The following is a 20,452-nucleotide window of genomic DNA, read 5'->3' on the forward strand; positions in this document are numbered from 1 at the left end:
ACTTACAATAACAAACCCAAAACAATTAAGAAAATGGTAATAGGAACATACATATTGATAACTACCTTAAATGTAAATGGATTAAATGCTCTAAGCTAAATACATAGACTGGTTGAATGGATTAAAAAAAAAAGACCCATACATATGCTGTATACAACAGACCCACTTCAGACCTAGGGACACATACAGATTGAAAGTGAGGGGATGGAAAAAGATATTCCATGCAAATGGAAATCAAAAGAAAGCTGGAGTAGCAATACTCATATCAGATAAGAGACTTTAAAATTAAGAATGTTATAAGAGACAAGGAAGGACACTACATAATGATCAAGGGATCAATCCAAGAAGAATATATAACAATTATAATAAAAATGACAATGAAAACATGGTGAACCAAAACCTATGGGATGCAGCAAAGAAGTTCTAAGAGGGAAGTTTATAGCAATATAATCCTACGTCAAGAAAAAAAACCATCTCAAATAAACATCCTAACCTTACACCTAAAGCGATTACAGAGAGAAGAACAAAAAAAAAACCCAACGTTAGCAAAGGAAAGAAATCATAAAGATCAGATCAGAATGAAATGAAGGAAACAATAGCAAAGGTCAATAGAACTGAAAGCTGGTTCTTTGAGAAGATAAACAAAATTGATAAAACATTAGCCAGACTCATCAAGAAAAAAAGGGAGAAGACTCAAATCAATAGAATTAGAAATGAAAAAGAAGTAACAACTGACTGCAGAAATACAAAGTATCATGAGAGATTACTACCAGCAACTATATGTCAATAAAATGGACAACCTGGAAAAAATGGACAAACTCTTAGAAAAGCACAACCTTCTGAGACTGAACCAGGAAGAAATAGAAAATGTAAACAGACCAATCACAAGCACTGAAATTGAAAGTGTGATTAAAATTCTTCCAACATGGCTTCCCTGGTGGCGCAGTGGTTGAGAGTCCGCCTGCTGATGCAAGGGACACAGGTTCGTGCCCCAGTCCAGGAAGATCCCACATGCCGTGGAGTGGCTGGACCTATGAGCACCGGCCGCTGAGCCTGTGCATCTGGAGCCTGTGCTCCACAACGGGAGAGGGCACAACAGTGAGAGGCCCGTGTACTGCAAAAAAAAAAAAAAAATCTATTTATCCCAGGAATGCAAGGGTTCTTCAATATATGCAATTAAATCAGTGTGATAAACCATGTTAACCAATTGAAGGAGAAAAACCATATTATCATCACAACAAATGCAGAAAAAGCTTTTGACAAAGTTCAACACCTATTTATGATAAAAACCTGCCAGAAAGTGGGCATAGACGGAACTTACCTCAACATAATAAAGCCCATATATGACAAACCCACAGCCAACATCTTTCTCAATGGTGAAAAACTGAAAGCATTTCCACTAAGATCAGGAACAAGACAAGGTTGCCCACTCTCACCATTTTATTCAACATAGTTTTGGAAGTTTTAGCCACAGCAATCAGAGAAGAAAAAGGAATAAAAGGAATACAAAGTAGAAAAGAAGAAGTAAAACTATCACTGTTTGCAGATGACATGATAATATACGTAGAGAATCCTAAAAAGGCTACCAGAAGACTACTAGAGCTAATCAATTAATCTGGTAAAGTAGCAGGATACAAAAATAATGCACAGAAATCTCTTGCATTCCTATACACTAATGATGAAAAACCTGAAAGGGAAATTAAGGAAACACTTCCATTTACCACTGCAACAAAAAGAATACAATACCTAAGAATACACCTACCTCAGGAGACAAAAGACCCATATGCAGAAAACTATAAGACATTGATGAAAGAAATTAAAAATTATACAAACATATGGAGAGATATACCATGTTCTTGGACTGGAATAATCAACATTGTGAAAATGACCGTACTACCCAAAGCAATCTACAGATTCAATGCAATCCCTATGAAACTACCAATGGCATTTTTCACAGAACTAGAACAAAAAATTTCACAATGTGTATGGAAACACAAAAGACCCCGAATAGCCAAAGTAACCTTGAGAAAGAAAAACGGAGCTGGAGGAATCAGGCTCCCTGACTTCAGGCTATACTACAAAGCTACAGTAATCAAGACAGTATGGTACTGGCACAAAAACATAAATATAGATCAATGCAACAGTATAGAAAGCCCAGAGTTAAACCCATGCATATATGGTCACCTTATCTTTGATAAAGGAGGCAAGATATACAATGGAGAAAAGACAGACTCTTCAATAAGTGGTGCTGGGAAAACTGGACAGCTATATGTAAGAGAATGAAATTAGAACACTCCCTAACACCATACACAAAAATAAACTCAAAAGGGATTAAAGATCTCAATGTATGGCCAGACACTATAAAACTCTTAGAGGAAGACATAGGCAGAACACTCTATGACATAAATCACAGCAAGATCCTTTTTGACCCACCTCCTAGAGAAATGGAAATAAAAACAAAAATAAAAAAATGGGACCTAATGAAACTTAAAAGCTTTTGTACAACAAAGGAAACCACAAACAAGACAAAAAGACAACCCTCAGAATGGGAGAAAATATTTGCAAACGAAGCAACTGACATAGGATTAATCCCCAAAATATACAAGCAACTCATGCTGCTCAATATCAAACAAACAAACAATCCAATCCTAAAGCGGGCAGAAGACCTAAACAGACATTTCTCCAAAGAAGATATACAGATTGCCAACAAACACATGAAAGGATGCTCAACATCACTAATCATTAGAGAAATGCAAACCAAAACTACAATAAGGTATCACCTCACAGCAATCAGAATGGCCATCATCAAATTTCTACAAAGAGTAAATGCTGGAGAGGGTGTGGAGAAAAGGGAACCCTCTTGTACTGTTGGTGGGAATGTAAATTGATACAGCCACTATGAGAACAGTATGGAGGTTCCTTAAAAAACTAAAAATAGAAGTACCATAGGACCCAGCAATCCCACTACTGGGCATATACCCTGAGAAAACTGTAATTCAAAAAGAGTCATGCACCACAATGTTCATTGCAGCTCTATTTACAATAGCCAGGACATGGAAGCAACCTAAGTGTCCATCGACAGATGAATGGGTAAAGAAGATGTGGCACATATATACAATGGAATATTACTCAGCCATAAAAAGAAATGAAATTGAGTTATTTGTAGTGAGGTGGATGGATATAGAATCTGTCATACAGAGTGAGGTGAGTCAGAAAGAGAAAAACAGATACCATATGCTAGCACATATATATGGAATCTAAAAAAAGAAAAAGAAAAAAAAAGGTTCTGAAGAACCTAGGGGCAGGACAGGAATAAAGACGTAGACACAGAGAATGGACTTGAGGACACGGGGAGGGGGAAGGGTAAGCTTGGACGAAGTGAGAGAGTGGCATGGACTTATATACACTACCAAATGTAAAATAGATAGCTAATGGGAAGCAGCCGCATAGCACAGGGAGATCAGCTGGGTGCTTTGTGACCACCTAGAGGGGTGGGATAGGGAGGGTGGTAGGGAGACACAAGAGGGAGGAGATAATGGGATGTATGTATAGCTGATTCACTTTGTTATACGGCAGCAACTAACACACCATTGTAGAGCAATTATACTTCAATAAAGATGTTAAAAAAGAATAAAAGTAAAAAGAGGCTGAGACACCAAGGATATACATACACAGAACAAGGCCATGTGAGGACACAGCAAGAAACTTCCATCTGCAAACCAGGAAGAAAGGCGTCAGGTGAAATCCAACCTGCTGACACCTTGATCTTAGACTTCCAGCCTCCAGAACTATGAGAAAATAAATTTCTTCTTTTTAAGCCACTCAGTCTGTTGCATTTTGTTATGACAACCCTAGGAAACTAATACAGATTTTGGTATCTAGAAGTGGGTGCTGCTGTAACCAATGCCTAAAAGTGTGAAAGTGACTTTGTGGAAAAATGGATAATGGGCAAAGGCTGGAAGAGTTTGGAGGTGCATGTTAGAAAAATCCTAGATTACCTTGAAGAGACTATTGGTAGAAAAATAAAAATTTAAAGGTGATTCTCTTATGAGGTCTCAAGTGGAAATAAGAAATACGTTTTTGGAAACTGGAGAAAAGTTGATCCTTGTTATAAAGTGACGAAGTCCTTGGATGAATTGCATTTCAGTGTTTTGTGGAAAGTAGAACCTGTTTGAGATGAACTGGGATAATTACCTGAGGAAATTTCTAAGTGTTGAACATGCAGGCTTGGGTTCTCCTTATTGTTTATAGTAAATGCAAGATGAGAGAGATGAATTGAAGAAGGAATTGTTAAGCCTAAAGGAAACAGAATATGAATATTCAGAAAATTCTCAGCCTATCCATATTTAAAAATACTAGAAAACACGTTCTGGAGAAAACATCAAGGATGTGGCTGAAAAAAATCCTTTGGTGAAAAGATAATGAGTATGACTCTTGGCCACAAAGATAGGAAAGAGTGGCACTGGAATTTGAACGTAGCAATCCCAGGTCTAGAGTTTGAGTCCTTAACTCCAAGTCTCCCATAATTCGTATTTTAAAGACTTTGATAAGTTCTTTTGAAATCGTTTCACTTTTGTTTAAAATCTTCTCAAATTTATTTAAGTATCATACTTTGTTATTCACAGAATGCATAAATATCTAATTCTATGGGATGCATACATGGGAACTTACCAACAGATTTTGGAAGATAGGACACGTGAAGTTTTTAGGAGAAGTTACAGGATTATAAAAATAATAATACTAGTGCTAGGGGTGACTCATGTTGGAGGGACACTTTGTCAGCATTAAAATGTATCTACAGTCATAATGTGGAAGGGTTTGGTATCTCGTGTTTCCTGGAATGAGTTGAGCAGTAACTTATATTTGGTAAAAAGAAGAGGGAGGTCTCCATGTCTCCTTGTGAAAATTCCACAAGAGTTTTAATGCATAGAAACTGAGTATCATTGGAAAATACTGCAGATGTCTGAAATTAATTGAAAACTGGGAAGAAACCTGTTTTTGTCAGTAGTAAGCTCATTGGCAGCTAAGAAAGGCATTTTAGTAGAGTGGTAAGAAAGTTCCAGCTTATTATAGCCATGCATTAAGAGAATGTACTCTTGCCAGATTTTCCTTTTATGGTTTGGTTTTGGTTTTGCTTTTTGAGATTTCATGCATCTGAATTTTTATGTAAATTGACATTTTTTTAATGTTGGGAAGTACTTAAAAATTAAGCACCATAAAAGAAAAGAAAAATGCCTATGCATTGAATTAAGACCCAAGACCTCTAGTTCGCAATCTCTAGTCTGATAGTTAGTGAGGAAAATATTTAAAAAGAATAAGCAACAGTCTCATTATGGGCCAGCTAAGGCTGGATAGCAGAAACCTACAGCGTAGCCAAAAAACTTGGCCATATTTAGCAATATTGGAGGAAATATTGGAGGAAAGGAAACAGATAGCTCTAGCTAACACAGTTTTGTTCTGTGGGTTTGGCAGATCAAGAGAGGGAAAGGAATCCGTATACAGAGGGAGGGGCCTTCGTGATGAATATGGTTAACAAGCTGAGAACCTAGAGAGGCCCCCTTTGCTCCTTCGAAGATAGGTTTATAGAAAAAATAAATAGATCAATCACCAGAGCCACTAGGGCGAGACAAGCGACACCCCTGGAGTACAAAATTCAAGGATGCGTTCATTCCCAGCGTCATGCGGGTTCATGTTTGGAGTTTGCACCAGCCGGGGACTGAGTGTCTTCTTACGCTGTGTGCCCTAGAAGCCTCATTCACCTCACCCAAGTGCTGCTTCTGGTGCCGGCATTATTTCAAAAACATTTATGTATTCTTTTCTTATGTGATATGGCTATATTTCAGGTTTGAGAATAGCAAATCTCAATAAAAAATAGTAAAAAGTGGTAAAAAGAAAAAAAATGTCTGGACACCAGTGACCCATTTCATGATGATAGAATTTGCAATCATATTTGTGTTTTGTCCCTGCAAATCGCTTTTTATTTTACACCTATAGATTTTCAGTTGTACCCTCAACCTATGTTACAATTTCATTTTCCTGGTTTATATATTTATTCAAAAATATTTATTGAGCGCTTAACCTAGTGTGCCAGTCATTGTGCTAAGAAATGACTACATATTTGTGAATAAAACAGAAACAATCACTTCTCTCTTGGAGTTTATGGTAAGTGAAGAAGAAAGAGACCACTGACATGTATGTAAGTAAATAAATATGTACTTATCATTGTGGTAGGACAGACAAAATGCTGAAGTATCTACTGTGATTGGTTCATATGAAGTAGGACAGTCAAGGATCACCTCCAAAACCTGAATAATGGGGGAGATCAGTCATGTACAAAAAGTTTGGGGGTTGCAATGTGGTTGGAGAGCATTCCTGCTAGAGGCCTTGAGAGACTTGAAGAAGTAAACTATGTAACATCTTTTCCTATTAAATATTAAAAATAAATAATTCATGTATGCTGCAAAAAATTGGAAATTAATTTTTAAGTATATAGAATGAAAACCAAACACATATAATCATACCACTAAGATACTACTGTTAAAAGTATTTTTATTTATTTCTAGTTTTTTTTCCCATGTCAACACTAATAAAATACTTGTTACTCTGATTATTCTTTTCTCCTTCTTTTCATCCTCCTCCTTTTTATTCTTATACATTTAGGATTTATCTAATTTTAACTTTTTTTTCTCATTTAAACTACTCTTGGATACTTTAAGTTTTTGTTGCTGTTGTGAGCAATGTCTCATCTCTATATTTTATTTGCATAATTTTCACCATCTATGTAGTCTAAATGTTTCACTGTGGAGAAATTTTAAAAATAGGGCAATTCTAAAGAAGGAAAAATCACACACAATGTGATATCTGGTTGATGTTTTCAGTATAATTTTCCAGGTCTATGTCTACATATATAAAATAGCATATTTTTGTTGAGCATATGTAATGAATATATTTTGCAATTATTATGTACTTTATAAAGGAAAGCATGTATTTTTCTATATGTAGCTTGCATATGATATTATCCTATTATACCTAATCACTAAGATTTTATAATCAAATGCTTTATCTTCATTTATTGAAATAATCATTATTTTTATATTCTACCAACTGATTACTACCAGAGTAGATTTATAGATTTTCTGAAACAGAAATGGCTTTGAGTTTCTGGGACAGAATTTATCTATTCTTGGTACGTTATTTCTATTTAGTTTATGTAAATTTACATAGATACTTAAAATTTACAATTGCAAATTCCATATGCATTATATGCCAAAACACTGTTCCTCTTTAATTATGAGTGAATCTTCTGGTAGAACCTAATAATTCGTCTATTTTTGCTACTTTCATTCAAATACTATTATTTCTTTGACCTTTCAACATCTCACTCTAAAGTCCATTTGTTTAAAATTAAAAACATAATTTTATATTTTTAGCTACATTAATAGTGGAATTATATAGAATTTACTATGTAGTGATGTGCTGGTAAATGTTTATCAACCGACTCCCCAGAAGGAAAAAAAAACCCCATAATTTGTAACATTTGCTCGTTTCCATGGTGCAAATACTCCCACCATGGCTGTTTTCAAACTACCAGTGTGACATTACTGAACATGGACTTGGGAAGCAATGCACATAATTGACTTTCATGAACTTGTGGGATCCAGCTCCAGCACAGTACTGAAATTGATGGTGCAGGAATTAGTCATTGAGAGGCTGAAAACAAGACAAGTCTTAATATCTATAAATGGAAATGGCCTTATGCAATAAGACAGGATTGTCCATATTTTATATGAATAATTCAAGAAGCTTTTGAAGGCTTACTCACCCAACACATTGCAGTAAAAAAGTACTGAAACAGGAGCAGGAGACCTAGACAACAATTTGAGATTTACCACTGACTAATTGTTAAGTACCTGAGCAAGCAACATAAACTTTCTGGGTCTCTGTACTGGGGTGGGGCGGGGAATTGTGTATGTATATATCCTTAACTCCAAGTCTCTGTGAGTCAGACACAAATGTCTTTATTCCTTCATAAATTATACAAATGTACATTTTCCCAGCTGTTTATAGAAATTGTAACTACCTTTCAAGATCATAATTGAGTTCCTAAGCCCTTTATCAAGCCTTTCCTGACTATATTAAATTTTCATCTTTATCCATTTTCTTCTTCTTTAATTCTGGTACATTCATTCTCTCTACCACACAATGCAACATGTGTATATCTATGATTTGCATTATTCACACCTTCATGTTTTCTGATCTTTCCCTTTCAGATAGATGCAAATCCCTTAATGACTGGAATTGCAATGCACCCAAATATTTAGCATATTGCCAAACATATAGCAGTTGTCCAATTAATAACTGTTCACTAAATATAAAAATGTAACTGTGAACTTGAAAGAGCAAGAAAATAAATCCTTATGCAATGATAATTTAGACCTGTGTTGGTATTTTTGAATAGTTGCCATGTTTATTGTTGATTGCTTAATGGCAAATTATTATGGGCTTACTAAATGCCAAGAAGCCTACTAGGGACTTGTATTATCTTCTCTCATCCTTACAATAACTCTAACTAGATAGGTCACTTCATCCCTTATTTCACTGCTTAATGTAACAGTGTCTGGCAAATTATTATGGGCTTACTAAATGCCAAGAAGCCTACTAGGGACTTGTATTATCTTCTCTCATCCTTACAATAACTCTAACTAGATAGGTCACTTCATCCCTTATTTCTGAAACAAAGAAGATGTGCCTTAGCAATAGTAACACCGTCAAGATTATGAAGCTTAAATGATAGATCCAGGAATCAAATCCAGGTGTGTCTGACTCCAAAGTCCATGTCTTAAAGTATTGCATTACAAATGCTAAAAGTATTTTCAGAAGTTAACGTAGAAATTAAGAACATATTCAAATATATGGAAAAGAAAAATGTAATGTTCTGGGTCTAAATAATACTAATGGTTGGTCATACAGGAAATCACAAGACAGCTACTTAAATTTAACCTTACCCTAGAAAGAACTCTAATTCTAGCCAGCAAAATTGAATCAGCCATTAATAATGCAAGATTACGTGCAGAGAAAGACTCTATGCCCATAAAAGTGATTCATTCACCCTCTTTCCGGAAACAACATTCCATTGGGGCAAATCAATGCCGCAAGCTGCTACTGAACACAGTATCTACACGAGCCAAAAATCACTGAGGCTCACTTTTATTCTTTGATTGTGATTCTAAAAGGTACTTGGCAAATATTGCAGGATGTTCTGTGCAAGAAGGCAAATGGTAATAATTGGGGAGAATTGGGTATAGTACATGAATGGACTTCTGAAGGATCTCTGACATTGTTTTTCTTTTTATTCCCTTTTATAAGTTTTAATTGAGGGTTAGCAATAAAACATTTTATGGTAAAAAAAAAGTTGTATTGCTTTTAATTCCAAACAAAAATACCTGGAAGAAAGGTAAAATAAGAATTATAATAAGATACACATATAAAACAAAAACTTACAACATTTAGGTCTATATTAATGTTTAATTCCTTTGCATAAACAGAGATTTCCCTTACACATAAGATTAGCATTGAGATTTGTTGGTCCCAATTTTTGATAAAAATTTTGAGCTAACAGAAAGGATAGGGCTAGATTTACATTTGCAAGTCACTCAAGTTGCTTACACATATTAGTTATTCAATATGTATTTGTTAAATGAATAAATGTATTGGATTGGCCAAAAAGTTCGTTCGGGTTTTCATAGGGGTGTACCAAAAACCCGAACGAACTTTATGGCCAACCCAATATATACACATGTATACATATATCTATGTACGTATATATTTTCACAGGAAGAGTTATAATCATACATATACTCCCAGGAGGGTATATACATATATATTGATATACAGAGAGACATATATAGATATATGCACAGGCATAAATATATATATGTCTCTATGTGTACTTGTTATTAAAATATAGAACCTAAGTCAGAAATATTCTAAACACTTGGCCACTGTGCGCTCCGTGCTATAGGGGAAGAAAAGATTTTATAGGCAAGCACACCTGGCTTTGAATCCTGGCTCTACCGTTACCCACTCTTTAACCTTGGGCAATTTATCCATTTCTAAGTCCCAGTAGTTGTCTGTCAGTTCACATTATTGCCTACCTTTTCACATTTGTTGAGATGAATGCAGCAGATATGCCTAGCACAGTGTCTGATACAGAAAAGTAAATAAAAATAGCATTTTCCTTTTTTTCTTCCCCCCCTTTCATCATATAAGAAAACTACTCAGTACAATCGATCAATTTTAAATACATCAGTTTGATAATCCAGTTCTTCAAATGGCTAACTCACATTTTATCCCTTACACAAATTTGTAAATACTGTCTAATATCATCTCTACACTGAAGTATGCTAACATTCTATGAACATTTCCTGTTTATTTCATTCTGGAGACATCATTTATGCCTTTCCAATCACCAGGGAAGTAGGTACTCTCATACATGCCAGGCTAAATTTTCAACTTTTTCAAGGTCCATCTCAAATCTTATTTCAACTCAACATGACCAAAACATCTTTCTTTAAATTAATCCTCTCAGCATTGTGTCTCTACCTGGTTCTATATAAACTTCTAGTGTATTTTGGTGGTCTCTATAGCTGGTAATTTTTTTTTTTTTTTTTTGCGGTAGGCGGGCCTCTCACTGCCGCGGCCTCTCCCACTGCGGAGCACAGGCTCCAGACGTGCAGGCTCAGCGGCCATGGCTCACGGGCCCAGCCGCTCCGCGGCACGTGGGACCCTCCTGGACCGGGGCACGAACCCGCGTGCCCTGCATCGTTAGGCGGACTCCCAACCACTGCGTCACCAGGGAAGGCCAGCTGGTAATTTTTTAATGCGTTTTGTTCCCCCCACCAGACCATTTATCTAAGCTCTTCAAGGAGTTGAATGTGATCTTAAACTTCTTCAACATGCCTCAGAACCTAGGGGAATGCCATAATATGTGCAAAAAAACAAAATAAATAAGCAAAACACTCTCTTGACAATAACTGAGAACTTCGACAATGCATGGGATAAGTTTGCTCAAGCAGATACTTTCCAATTTCTTGGGTGCAGTCACCTCACACCTGCTATCCTGGAACATGTGACTTTCAACCATTAGCTATGTCGCTGCATCAGCCTACCTGGGACTGAGGTGCAGGGGACACCCAGTGAGATTTTATTCTAACTGTTAGATTAGGCCCTGACCCCTGAACTTGACCATTTAGCCCATATTCCTAAGACAATGTATGCTGTGAGCAAAACGGCTGTCATATGGGAAGAATTCAGTACACGTTATGAATTTTAGTTTTAATAAACTTTGGGTGATGATCTACACTCAGCATTTATGCTTCCCTTCTGTCATGACAACAGAATTTCAAATATGAAATATAAAAGAATCCAGATGATCCCAATATTTTAATGTTATACTGTCTTGCATCTTTCAAGAAGGATATGGTGTTGTGTGATTCTTCCTAGAATGGTATTTTTATTGAAACAAATATAATATCATGATGACAAGAATGAGACAAATCCTGAATAGATCAATATAACTGAAATGCTATCTTCACTTCAGAATTTCAAACATAGATTATCACTTTATGGCCTAGATTTATATTGTTTGTGTTATTATACACAAACTCACTTGCTTGGTTCTTTGGTTTGCACACAACCCAGTAAGTTCAAATGCAATATCCTTTTTTAATATTCATGAATTAATTAAGTTGTTTTTCCTCTAGAGTTTAGGCTGCTTTTATTTTATTTTATAATAGAGTGTGATTCCAGACATTCTATTCAATTAAATGGATTTGGAGAGAAACCAAATGTATAATTCAACAGGAAAACAAATCTTTAAAGAAAATCTAATAAGATCTTAGAATTTTAAAAATAAGTAGCAGAAGTTTAGAACCAATAAGTACATACCATGTTTTCCATGATAGAAAATTGGAAATAATATAATATAAAAATTAATTTTAATTGGGCAGTAATAATTTTCTTTATCTCATTATGAATAAAGGTAGCATTTATGAAGCTCTGGTTCTCATCATATTTAATGAATCATTTCCAGGTGTAGGTATAGTTTTCTTAAAATTTCTAATTCCAAAGTAGTAGACAGCATTCATGTTGCATTCCTCCCCACCCCCCCATATCTTTCAAACTCAGAAACAATAGAACTATTATAAAAATAATTATGTATTACACTGAAAGTAAGACAAGGGAAGTATCAATAAACAAGAAACTGAAATGAATCTCTGGCAAAAAGATAAAGTAGAAGAGAAGTAGCATCTGTACTTCTTGACTACCATTAGAAAAAGACAACCAATACAGGTAGCTGATGTCACCTGGTGCTGCTTCAGAAAGCTGCAGTTCAAAAACTGTAGAAGATGCTGCAAAAATATGTTGCAATAAACTTAATCACCATATATTTAAGAAAATCCACATTTATGAAAGAATAACAAATTCAACAAGTAGAATTTGCACTTGAAGAAACAGTTAACAGAACAATTAGACCCTGCCTTTACAACTAGTACATTTAATGTGTTAGTGAAATAAAGCGAGGACTTATACTCTTGGAAATAAAAACACGTGTGTAAAACATCAAAAAGATATATTCTGGTAAAGAAGTCAAGTCAATGCATGTGTATAATTTTTGAAATGAATTCTTATTAGTTTTGAAGGAAATGTCACAGGAAATCGTGGTAACTGGGCTTCATTCTCTTTCTTTTTATCCTTCTTCTTCTAAATTCCACGTGCCTTTTTGTTTTTTGGTTTTTTTTAAAATTTTCATTATTATTTTTGCCTGAAACTTAAATCCTTTTTATTCATTCATTAGGGAATTCCATAAATTTGCATGATTACTTTGTCTCTGACAGTTATACAGATTTTGGCTCTGTTATTCTATATTCTGAATGTATAAATAAACAAATGCTAAATATAGCAAATTAAACTCAGATGCTTTAGGTTGAACATTCTACTTCCTGCGGCTACAACACAATCATCTAACTCTTTGAGGTCAGCCTCAATTTTAGTAGTCATTATGTTTCTCTATTTCCTCCCCTTTGCTCTCCTGTGGACACTGCTTCCTCTGCAGTCCCATTAAGCAAATTATTTACAAAACACAGACTCCACTTCAGACTAATTCTCACCTGTGAGATTGTGAAACCTTTTTCTATTTTCCTAGCTCTACGGCCTGAGAGTCCTCCTTTTGGATAGTATTAGCTCATCTTGTGGAATACACATTCAGTGCAGACTTTGGTGCCTGGTCCCCAGGATCTTCCATTCCTACTGCATCTTCTCCAGTATCACTCATCCATCTAATCATACCCTCATACAGTCACACTGTGGACCTTGCAGTCACCCCAACTCACCCATTTCCAAAATTATTCATTGAAACTTCCCATTCTCCAGCCCCTACTGCTTGTGCTTCCAGACTATTTGTTTAACCATTTCCATAACAACTTTTCTTTCTTTGACCCTACTGGAAGTTTAAACTCTGATTTCTCATCTTTCTTATTGCCCATCATTACCTCCTTTCTTCACTCTTCACTGCCTTCTGTTTTAGATTGCACTTTCCTCTATCTCAGTCAATCTTTTCCAAACCTGAAACTCTGCCTACATCATAATGATCCCAACCAGTCTCTGCATCTCCACTTGGGCAAGTGAGCATTGCCAAAGGAATCTACACACTCAGATTGGAATGATACTATTGTCAATTTTTTTTCAACAATATAAACACTGCTTAAATATCAAAGGACATTTTCCTATTCAGCAAATTGTCTTACTTTCCACAATAACAAATTCAGATCTTTCTATTCCACCCAGACTTCCAGCCTCTTCTGCTTCACCACAATCAGCAGAGTTTCAGAAGTCTTTTACTTCCTATAGAAAATAAAAGTCAGTATTTTGGAACTCCTTCAACCTCCCACCACTAAACATAAATACCTCCCTGAATGCTCAGCCATGCTCCTTTTTCCCATGTTTAAAATAGAGGAAATTTTTTTTCTCTAGAGCTGCTTAGAGCTTCCATTTTCTTCATATTTCCTGATTCTTTAACCCACTCCAGTCCAATTTAATGAATTGAAAGTGCCAGAGCCACTTCTGTAAAATTATGCTGCCCAAGGAAACCTATGGGATCTCAATTCACTAAGTTAATTTTTCAACAGTATACGAGCCTTTGCTTTATAATACACTCCTCTTGGTTTTCTTCTTACATTTCTTTTCTACTCAGCCTTGTCTCTTGGCTTTTTTCCTTCAAGACCTAAGTATTTTCCTCTTCTCTTCTCAGCCTAGCAGCCTCATGTGATCACATCGATTTCCAGGACTTTAGTCAATATCCACACGCTGAACATTTTTATATTTATATATCCAGCCAAGACTTTTTTCTGAGTTATAGATCCATACAATTATTTGCTTACTTGGCATTTATGCTTGAATTTTTCAGAAACGTTTCAAGTTTCACATGGCCAGAACTGAACTTAATGCTTCTTGCTTTCCACATTCTCCTGTTACCTCCAAACAGGTCCTCAAGTCAGAATTATGGAAGTCTTTCTTGATACTAATTCCCCAAATAACATTATTATGTCTCATCTCTTTTACTTCTCTTATCACTCACTGCAAGTCATCATGTCTCCCCATTTCCACCTTTCTCATGTATCTTCTGAACTACTGCAATAGCCTTCCAACTAACCTAGCTTCATTTACATACCTGTTCATTAATGACTTAATAATTGAAAGAATGAATGAGTTCCAATTATCCCTGATGAAACAATTTACTCCCTACCTAGAAATGAACTCCTACTCTAAGATCTGGGACCAATTTATTTCTTTGAATGCTTAACAGATATTATCATCTTAGGTCCTCCTTTTCTTGATATTATATATCCCTTGGGACCCCTTCTGGATTGATTCATGAAGTTCTCTCTCATAACTTCACACAATCTTTACAGTGTGAAATAAAGACCTTGAAAATCTCCATAGTACTAGGATGGGGGCATTTAATGCTTGTCAAGGTCCACTGATCTAAACTTGAGAATAACCTCTTCTTATTTCAGAGAAGTGAGTTCTAAGACCAAGATTAGTGAATAGGTCTAGTGGAAATTGTTTAAGTGGAGCAAATAATATTCTTCCATATAAGTGCCAGTTTCCTCATCACTTCCAGGGTTTTTCTACATAGGTATATGGAACTGACGTTACTTGTCTTTTCTGTAGAGATTCGAGTATGCTCAGTTAGAACATGATCCTGCCGTTTGGTGATTTGGGATTTGTCTATCTCTAACAACTTGGAATTTATAAATGTTCTTCTCCTTCTCCATGCCCAGCTCCTATTACTGTCTGATTTTATTTTTTCCATCTTGATTGGGGTATGGTGTTCTGAGGTAATTCTTGAGACAAGGGACCTGCTTACCTAGTCCTCCCTCCCTCTGAGAAATGGAGTCATCTCGGAGACCCATTCTTGATGTTGTGTCCGTGATTCCTGCTGCACCCTTTGAACACTAAGCTCTTGGTAGGCTGCTTTTATATTCCACCATACTGCCTGAGTTCTCTGCCTTTATTTACTGCTGGAAGCTTGCTTGAAACTTTTTTATGGACCTGGGGAAGTTAATTTTGTTCCTTTCATCACTGAGCCCAGGTTTCAACATGCAGAGTCCATGTCATTTTATGTTTGTTTATTTTGATCGGATTAAGAAGATAATACTTACCTGATACAGAAAATTGTAAGGTCTAGAAAAACATTCAATCACAAGTCACACAACACAAATACACACATATACTCACAGTCACTTGTTAAAGAACTAGCATTGAACTGAAGTCAAATTGTCAAAATCTTGTATTTTAAGAAGATTTCTGAATCACCTGATGCTTTGATACACTTTGAATATACTGACACACAGTCTGACCCCTCATTATTATGGCTGTATATTGATCAAATGAATACTACGGTAGTAATTTAATCAGCTGAGGGGAAAAAAAGACTCACTTGGTGACCTAGTTAGTTAATAGATGGGATTATAAAATTAGCACAAATATTGCTCGTTTTATTTTATTCAAATATTTTTCAACGTTTCATTGTTTTTTTCTTTTTGACTGAATACAAAAAAAACCTATATCTTACAAAGATGGGCTTAATAGAGTATATATCAATAGAGTACAAAATTTAAGATGCATATATAACAGAATAATAAAATCCAAAATGAAATAATACAATGCCATATATACAAATTCAAATGATACAAATGTACGGTATGTGAAAGAGTCTAGCCAACATGTTGATATTGTGTTGTTATTTAAAGAATGAAATGATATTTTAACTGAATCCTGTGGTGGCATTTTAGGAAGAACTTTATGTTAAAATGGAATATTTGGTATCTGGAGAACTTATTTAAGGCCAAGGTTTATTTACTGAAAGAATGTTGATTCTCTTTTCAGTGCTGTCATATTCCTTAACTGACATGGCAAAAAACTACTGGTTTATTCCCTGCATTTTCCTATAGAATAGAGAATCCAATTTTTTTCCCACAAGGTTAGATTGCAAGTAGGTATCAGAGTCTAAGTGATGAAAAAAGGCTGCTTTCTCATAGAAGTAGCACATATTTTAGCCATCTAGCTTCTATTATGTTTTTCTTCCAAGATCCTGCTTCCTCAAAACTTTTTCTGGAACACTCTACTACTATATCTGCTCTACTTAAAATGACTCACCTATTTCTTGGGGTAAATTATATTGCCTTTCTTACTTCACAGCTGAGAATAACTGAACAATGAGTAAAATATCCCAAATGGAGCTTTCAACTTGAACATTGCTTTGGAACTATGCCAGCTCTTCCTGAGTATTAACTGTTCTACTGATGGTTGTTTAATTCTTTAAATTGCAGTTTGAGTTCTGGCTATTTTAGATCCACAGATGGAAAGATTCAGATGTTTCACAGGAATTTGGAGAATTAATTTTTCATGCTAATATGATTTGCTATGTCCTAGAAAAAGAAATAAGTGAATTATCATGTGTGGTTTAATAAAACTCAAAGAAGGGAAAGGGAATGAGTATCTTTATATTTACACAGAAACTTCTTATAATAGTCATTAAAAATGTGCTTTGACCCAATTTTGGATCCATCCAAAAAATGTAATTTTCTCAATAGTTCAATTTGCCTTATCTAGCTTCCACTCACCAGAAGAGTAATGTCTAATTCATTGGTGTTTGTCTTTGGGACCTGTTTAGTGGTGGGGAGAAAACAACAGCTCTGTCATCCCTGTGAATCTCAGAACAGCTTCATTTGAATTCAGTAATTGTTCCAAGTTCATTTTATTTCTTTAAAACATAGAGTAAAATATAAAATGGGGCCATGTCTCTCTCTCAATGGAATTTTTAACAGATAGTTTAAATACCACACTAATTTGAATTTTCTTTCCACCCTTGGAGGAATGACCTAAGAACAGGGAAGAATCTGTAACTTGATCTCATTAAATCCTGGAGAAGAGCTCATCATTGACTTCATCTTTCTTCTTTTTTTGTTTTTTTGGCTCTCTGCTGATGCTCTGTGGATAAGAGTAGAGAGGTGCCAGCATTAAGTATGTTTTTAGACTTCATTTTCACTAATGGCTTAATTTCCCTATTTAAAAAAGTAACCAAATTGCTAAAAAAAAAAAAAAGTGCTGACCAAGATTTGTAGTGTATTCAGCAAATTTTAATTGATGTATGATAGCATATGAAAGATGCTGAGTACATAACCCTGCACATTTCCTTTTTTGTAATGATAATATTAAACTTTAGTCTGACAGAGCATTTTCTTTCAAGAGCACTCAGTGTGAACCTCTTCCCAGAAACTCCATGCAGAGAAAGTCATTTTTCTACCTGTCTTTCAGTTGCCTAACAGGCTACATATTTAAGTAGGGTGACCATGTGATTTATTGCCAAAATATGGACACTTTGGAGAGGAAAACAGGATGCTATTAATAATTAAACCAGGTATAAATAAGGATGCCTCAAGAAAGGCAAGACTTAAAATGACACTAGAAATTGGGATAAAGTAGGACAAATAAATGACTGAACTTGGATTTTGGTAAGTGAAACCTGACTTTTATGATTACCATAACTCTGTATAGATTAGCTACATGAAGCCCCAGTTTTACTATTCCACACTTTCGACCAATAAAAACTGTATTCTGAAGTTGTCAAGGAACATACCAAACTTTAGCTTGACTCTCACGGGTTTCTCCATGCTCTTTTCCAATAAGTTCCTTTGTTCTGTTTGTTTGTTTTAAATCAGGATTATGGAAGTATAATTTACATACAGGAAAATATATCCTTTTTAGGTATACAGTTGTATAAATTTGCCCACCAATGTCATCAAGATATAGAATATATCCATCACCCACAAAATGTCTTTATGCCCTTTTGTAGTCACTTTCCTCTGCCTAAAGTCAGAAGCTGACAACTACTTAGCTAAATTTCATAGAAATGAAATTTTACAGTATGCAACTTTTTGAGTCTGGCTTCTTTCTCTTTGTGTAATGCATTTAAGATTTGTCTATATTGCATGGATCAGTAGTTTGTTGCTTTTTATTGATCCTTTTGCTAAGCAGTATTCCACTGTATAGTGGTACCACAGTTCACCATTCACCAACTAAAGGGAATTTGTGTTTTGGGTAATTATGATTCCAACCGCTATAACTCTTCCATACAAATCATCGAGTGCACACTGTTTTCGTTGTCTCAGATAAATACTTAGGAGCAGGATCATTGGGTTGGATAGTAAATGTATACTCATTCCCATCAGCAATGTATGAAAACTGCAGTTTTTCTGTACCCTCACAACAACTGATACTGCATTAAAATTTTTTTTTTATCCATTCTTATAGATGTGTAGTGGTACCTTATCATGGTTTTTAACTTGCTTTCCCTGTTGGTAGTAATGTTGAGCATCTTTGCATGTGCTTTTTTATCATCCATATATCTTCTTTTGTGACACATCTGTCTGAACCTTTTGCCTGTTTTTCAGTTGTGACCTTGTTTTCTTATTGTTGAATTAAGAGATTCTGTATATATTTTGGACACCAATCCTCTATAAGAGATGTGTTTTGCAAATATTTTCTTCCAGTCTATAGTTCATCTTTTTATTTTCTTAATAGTGCCTTTTGAAGGGCAGGAACGTTAGCTTTGATGAAGTCTAATTTATCATTTTTTTCTTTATGATTCACGCCTGTGGTGTCCTATCTAGGAAATCTTTGCTTAACCCAAGGTTGAAAAAATGTTTCTCAATATTTTGCAAGAAACCTAGATTTTTACCTTTTACTTTTATGTCTGTTTTCCAATTTATGTTAATTTTTGTATGTGGTACAAGGTATGAGTTGAAGTGGGTTGTTTTGCTACTGATGTCCAATTGGTCCAGCACCATTTGTTGAAAATACCATCTTTTCTCCATTTACTTGCCTTGGCATTTTTATCAAAAGTTAATTGACCATATATGTGAGTATCTATTTTTTGGACTCTCCTGTTCTTTTGATTTATGAGTCTATGCTTTTGCCAGTACTACACTCCCTTACTTACAGTTAGTCTTAAAGTTAGGTAGTGTGATTCTTCCTTCAACTTTGTTTTTCTTCTCCTCCCCATCTTCCTTCTTCTTCTCCCCTTCCTCCTGTTTCCCCTCCTCCTTTTTCTGGCTATTCTAGTTCCTTTGCTTCTCCATATACATTTTAATGTCAGCTTAATTGATTTCTTCAAACCAACCAACCAAACAAAACTTTTGCTTGTGTTTCATTTAGAATTGTATTGAATTGTGTAAATAAATTTGGGGAGAACTGAAACATTAACAGCAATGAATCTTTCAATTTACGAACACAGTACATTTCTCCGTTTATCTATGTCTTTGATTTCTCTTCAACGTTTTCAAGGTTTTAGTACTCAAGTCTTGAATATATTGCATAAATATATTTAGATGTGAAAGATACATCTAAGTGATTCTGGTGCCATTGAAAATGATAATTGCTATTTCAATTTTTAATTCCCATTAATTATATGTGAAATAAAATCTATTTTTGCATATTGCCACTATACCTTGTTATACCTGAATTCACTTATTGTCACTAGTTGCAGCTTTTTTGTAGTCTTTATGAGATATTTCTATGTAGACCGCTATGTTGTATGTAAAAGTAGTCACTTTTCTTTTTCTTTCTTTCCCTCTCTTCTTCCTTCCCCCCCTTCCTTCCTTCCTTCTTTCTTTCTCTTTCTTCTTTATATTTTTTGCATTATTGCACTGGCTAGGACCACTAATATGATGATTAGGAGTGGTAAGAGAAGACACACTTGCTTTGGTCCTGATGTAAGAGGGGAAGCCCTTACACATTTACCATGAAGTATGATTTAGCTGTAGTTTTTGTTGTTGTTTGTTTTTATAGTTGCCTGTTATCAAGTTGAGAGAGTTGTTTTCTTAGTTTG

The sequence above is a fragment of the Neophocaena asiaeorientalis genome, unplaced genomic scaffold (genome assembly GCF_003031525.2).
Source record: "Neophocaena asiaeorientalis asiaeorientalis breed wild unplaced genomic scaffold, Neophocaena_asiaeorientalis_V1.1 scaffold39, whole genome shotgun sequence".
Classification (NCBI taxonomy): Eukaryota; Metazoa; Chordata; class Mammalia; order Artiodactyla; family Phocoenidae; genus Neophocaena; species Neophocaena asiaeorientalis.